This window comes from Equus caballus, chromosome 10 (assembly GCF_041296265.1).
Source record: "Equus caballus isolate H_3958 breed thoroughbred chromosome 10, TB-T2T, whole genome shotgun sequence".
NCBI lineage: Eukaryota > Metazoa > Chordata > Mammalia > Perissodactyla > Equidae > Equus > Equus caballus.
Genome location: NC_091693.1, coordinates 12,456,244 through 12,462,243, shown reverse-complemented (window position 1 = coordinate 12,462,243; position 6,000 = coordinate 12,456,244). Strand labels below are relative to the sequence as shown.

General features: G+C 43.5%; 1 pseudogene; it reads right to left on the bottom strand.

Moving 5' to 3' along the window:
- Positions 1–4,049: 4,049 nt before the first annotated feature.
- Positions 4,050–6,000, bottom strand: part of LOC106781831 (cell adhesion molecule CEACAM21-like) — a 116,246-nt pseudogene continuing 114,295 nt past the window's right edge.

Below are 6,000 nucleotides of genomic sequence, written 5' to 3'. Positions count from 1 at the left end.
GTCAAGGATTCTGAAAGCCTTAGAAAGACACATGTAATCCAAAGGGTGGAAGTGGATGCCTCCCGTTCTGGGTGATCAAAGACAATTGCATCAGTGTTGACAATGACATCAGTACAGGGTCAGCTCTAACAATCAACAATTTAAGCAGAGTGTGAGAGTTCTAGGGCCTGTAGGGCCATTCACATCTGTGACCATTCATTGATCTGCTACAGCTATGAAGGTTTTAGGGCTCCAATAGTCTGGGGCATTGTAGACACTCCCTCCAGAGGAAAGGACAAGTTCCTGCACATGTACCTCCATCCAATCCAAGTTAGAAGAATGAAAGGTGATTTGTGGAGCCTCTAGCATGACTTAATGAGAGAATTCTATTCAGACTCTTAGGGTTCTGAGCAAGGCCATGCCTTCTGCAGTAATAGAAAAACAGCTCCTGACCTGCCTCTAGGTATCAGGAGAAGTGAAGTGTCTGAACATGGGATGTAATATGCCAGGGAGCCAGAATTCCTCATCCTGACCTGGGTTCTATCACACCCAACAGCATAAGATCAAGTAGGGAGAACAGAGGCATCACAAATGGAAGTGGTATGCCCTGTATCAGAGGATGACAGGTGCCCAGGCTGTCACGGCACCTTCCACTCCTCACTGACACCTGCCACACAACTCTCACTTGTACACTCATAGGAAGTTCACTCTGACTAGTCAACAAAGAATGAAAAGTCTCCACACACTCCAACTTCATTCTGCCTCCAATCCCGACCCCCACATCTGTCCTCACTTGCCTGTCCCCAGGCTCCTTTTCAGGCTTTCTCAATCACACACAAATCTCCTGGGATCGTGGCTCACTTGTTGACTCAACTGATACAGGTCTCAGGGTACAAGGGTAAGATCTGGCTTTTCCACAGTGTTCCCAGCCTTTGAGAGCAACCTGCACATGCTTCAACTAGTTAGAACTGGGGACTGGAAAACTCTGGTCACTGGATGCTCATCTCCCTCTCCCCCTTGTCCCCATCCCATGTCCCCTTCAGCCTGTTCACATGGTGCTCTGTCTTGTTCTCAATGTCAGGACACTAGTCACAGTCCTGAGAATCTTATCATTTCCCCCCACTGCTATGTCTCACCCCTCACACCCATCTGCATCTGGAATGATGGCACCCACAACTTCATTGCACCAGCTCCAATTGCTCCTCCCTTAACATGAAGGTCTGTCCTGCCATCAGAATCCTCAAACCCCCAAAAATAGCCCTCCTACAAGGCCCCACTGGATAATTTTAATCACAAATCATGCGTAACAACCCTAAACACCACCCAGGCTTTGCTATTTCTCATCCAGACTCTGTGCAGACCCACCCCTCCTGACCGCACCTCAATGCCCACCTCTGCTTACCCATTCTCCCTATCACTGCTGGGTCTCCAAGGATTCAGCCAAATACCCCAGAGGCCAAAAGGAGAAGGAAAGGATACAGAAACTGAAGATAGATTCTATTTACTATTTCCCAGGTTCTGTTTTTGGACTTTCCTTAGAATAGGCACATGGAGTTTGTAAAAACAATGAAAAAAACAGAGAAATGAAGATGCAGATGTCTGGCCCGAGCCCGAGGCTGGGGAGGACCTTGGACAGGGTGGTCCTGCATGGACGTCAAAGTGACTGATGTAGCAAGGACCTGCTTGTCCACTGGAGTTGTTGGGTTTTATGACAAATTATCTTTAAATATCTGTGTGAACTTGTTCTTTGAAGGTAGTGAAAAACGAGTGTGAATGAGGACAAAGTTGAGGTCAGGCCACCGCAGTAAGGTGCATTAAATGTCTCTCACAAGTCCTTGGAATTTAGCTCACAGTGCTTCTCAGATCCCAGTGACAAAGCTTCAGCATGAGGCAAGATGGGACACCAAAAGGATCTACGAGTCAGGTCATCTCCTTCTCTGGACACCAAGTCAGAAAGAGGCCAGAAAATTGGAAATGTTCTTTTGGAAGATAATACACAGATAAGGAAAGACACTGGGGGATTTGAAAATATGGTGAGGATTGACACTGTGTGCAAGATGACAGGATCAGCTAATTACAGGCAGGCAATGTCAAAATAAAACGTGCACCTGAAGGTAGATGGAGGTACTGTGGGCAATCAGGCCAGAGCAGCTTCCAGGCAGATGTGACTCAGCATGTCCGCTGCAGGACAACACATGCGCCAACCATGTATGTAAACGTCTACGTAACCTGCACAATGTAAACATAGTTTGTTGGCTGTCTGCCACTTTTGTGTAGTAGTTGTAAAAAAGCGGCCACAAGGGGAGCTGTTGTGGGCACCCCTCCCACTGTCTCTCGGCCAAAGTGAGTAAGGAGTATGATTGCCATGCCATCGGTTGCTCCAGCCTTCTTCCAGTTCCCGGAGCCCCGTGGTCCAGCCCTTGGCTGTTTCTCTTCTGCATACAGTACCAAAGTTAAAGAGGCAGAAAGACTTTATTCAACACCAGTGTGATAGAGGAGAGACTGAACTCAGCTCCTGGAACAAAAGGCTGCAGAGATGTTAAAAGTAGGTAGAGGGCAATGTAGGCACTTGTGTTTTGATAATCAGCCTTACTATAAAGAAAAGTAAACCTCATAAAATTGTGACAGGAGGTTGCTTTACATCCTGGCTGTAAAGGGAACCACCCAAGTTAGTCTCCTGCCCTCCCTCAGAGACTGAGAAGTAGGGGCAGGATCTTCCAGGAGAATTGCATTTCAAAGGGTTGGGCACAGGCCCTTTAAAAAGAGATTAATTGGATCTTAAAACTGGCAAGAAAATTTTAAGGAGATTTATATACATTTCAAAAGGGCAGAGAAAGAACCTACAAGTACAGATTGCGATTACGTTTCTAAAGGAAATTCTCTGAGAAAATGGAGGCAGGAGGCCTATAGTCAGGAAGAACTGTCTAAAGTTTAGGGAATCTGAGGGGAATATTAGGCCTCTAGCTCATGATAAGACTGTTTTCTGCACAGAGGGAGAGAAAACGTAAACACATCTCAATCAGCCAAGATCCAGTCTGCATCTCCATCAGTTCCCTGCGATTTATAAAGAGGTGCAAAATAGCTGAGAGACAGTGAACAGGGCCAGAATCTTATCAGAAGGCTCTGCTTGCTGGACTTTTCCATGGAAACACAACATTTCTCTGACAGTCACTTTCCTTTTGAACAAAGATCATCTCCAAGGAAATGTGTTCTTCATCCTGAAACAAGGCTTCTCTCATTCAATTTGGCCTGATTATTTACACAGTTGTGGTGGGATTGTACTCACTACATAGTTTCCTCTGATGCAGGGTTTCCTAAGGAACCTCAGGTGGGACTTTTAACAGCCCCTTGATATTAAGAAGCCTAGACATCAGGACTCACCTGCAGTCTCTATAACTTTGCGTGACATCTTCTTTTCTTCAGATCCCCAAATCCTCATCACGTCAACCTTAGCTTCTTAAAGTGTGGGTCATATCTGATCCCATGGGCATCATTCTCAACTAGGACATTCAATTTAGAGCTGTGGTTCTATCAGAAAGGTTTCCAATGATATCCTAGTTACAAGGAATACAGAGTCTTACTGAACCTACACAAAAAACTCTATCGACACAAAAATACTCTATTGACACAAAAAATTCTGGAAGGCTCTAGGAATTCTTTGAGAGGAATCAGTCAGGGGGAAAATGATCAGTGTTGATACTCACATGGATGTGCTCCTGACTATTCCTGATGTCTGTGTCACAGTCCAGGCATCATCCACGCCTCCACTTGGAGGAGGCGTAGAACTGGGATTCCTGAGAGCTTATCATGGGCTCCCACCTCTCACTGCACAACCACTTCTCATCCTTCTACCGTGGAGATGGTGGAACTGAGACCAACAAGAGCTTAAATCTGGGGTGGAATTTGGCATTGAGCCAACAATAATGACAAAACCAGTTCACGTTGGTGAAGATTTATTGACTTAATGCAAGTCTTCTAAGGAATTGCCACCTTCATCATTGACTATTACAACAACTCTACTTTAAAAGTGTATCAGAACCCTCATTCTACAGATAAGACAAACAATCTGTTCAGAGATTAGTAACAGAGGATGAGAAGAGATCCAGAGGGCCTGACTCATATTTCACATCCAGCCTCAGAGGTCACTTTTGCTGGAACTGACCAGGTTGGAGACTTCACACTGATGATGCCCAGCATCCTCCCTTCTGACAGGGTCTATAATGAGAGTGCTGTTGTCATGGGACAGCTTCAGTCTCTCTGTGAGCCATAGACTCTGATTACTGAAGAACCACTGGATGGAGATCCCAGTGTCATTTGTGAGGCAGGTCAGGACCACGGCATCCTTGTGTTCTGTGACTGTGGTGTTGCTAGCTTGGATGGAGAGCTGTGCCACTGACTCTGTAGAGAAACAGAGGAGGTGGCTGACAGAGTGGGCCTGGGATCTGGGGCCATTCTCCTTCCTCAAAGATCACAGCCACTCACGGGGCCCCAGTGAGCTCTAAAATAGTGACTCAGAGGATGGCCTTGATTCCTGCAGAAGGATGAGTGTCTTTGTTCAGACGAAAATCTGTAAGGAGATGGCTGTACCTCCCACGTTGATCCCCAGATAACCCCAAGGGTACCCCTGATGAGTTCCCCAGTATATCTCTGTAGTATCAGCACCAGGAACTGCTACTCATCCCATGTGTCCTACAAACTCATCATCAGGTTGAATTTTTCTCTCATGAACTTTTACTGATTTTTTTCCTAGAACTTTCTTTGATGTCAATAAGATCAGGCCACATTCACTATAGAGTCTTACATGTGTTTGGGAAGGCAGGCTTGCCAGCCCTGTCTGTCTCTGGGGCCAAGGGGACATTACATAAAGTGAGAATGCATTCACTTCTTGTTAAATAATTTATTAGGGAGTGAAGATAGCCACACCAGGCTTCACAACCTTAGGACCTGGAGAACATATAATATAAAGAAGTTTTTACTCTGAATATGACTTTTACTTCTTGGCCTGTGGACTGAATATCACAGTGAAGGAAATCTCTAGAGAGAAGTGGTTAGAGAAAAGACATGGACTGTTAAGAATATAAGGAAACTACTCAATATGACAAAGGTCATAACTGAAATGCCTGAAGCTGGCATGTTACTCAATGGTGAAATACTGAAATTTTCCTCTATGATCATGAACAAGACAAGAATGCTGCTTTTGCCACTTCTATTTAACATAGTACTAGGAGTACTAGGCAGAACAATGAGGCAAGAAGAAATAAAAGGCATCCAAATTGGAAAGGAAGAAGAAGAATTATCTCTTTTAGCAGAAGACAAAATCTTATATGTAGAAAACTCTAAAAATTCCATCTGGACACAAAAGAACTGTTAGATCTAATATACAAATTCCACAAAATTGCAGGAAACAAAATCAACATTCAAAATATGTTTATGTTTATATACAATAACAATAAACAGTCCAGAAAGGAAATTAGGAAAACAATTCCATTTCCAATAGCATAAAAAAGAATAAAATACTTAGGAATAAACTTAATCAAGGAGGTGAAAGATGTGTATACAGAAAACTATCAAACATTCTGAAAGTAATGAAAGAAGACACAAAGAAATGGAAAGGCATCCATGTTTATGGATGGGAAGAATTAATATTGTTAAGATGCCATTATACCCCCAACTATCTACACATTTTATACAATCCTTATCAAAATCTCAGTGAAGTTTTTGCAGAAATAGACAAATCCAACCAAAAATTCAACGGAACCTGAATAGTTAAAACAATCTTTAAAAAAGAGAATAAAATTGGAGGATTCCCACATCCTGATTTGAAAACTTACCATAGAGCTGAAGAATCAAAATAGTGCGGCACTGACATAAAAAGATACATATAGGCCATAGAATACAATAGAGATCCAGAAATAAAGCCTCGATTATGTGATCACATGATTTTGACAAGGGAGCCCAGACCATTCAATGGAGAAAGGACAGTTGTTTCAGCAAACAATTTTGGAAAACTGGATAATTCCA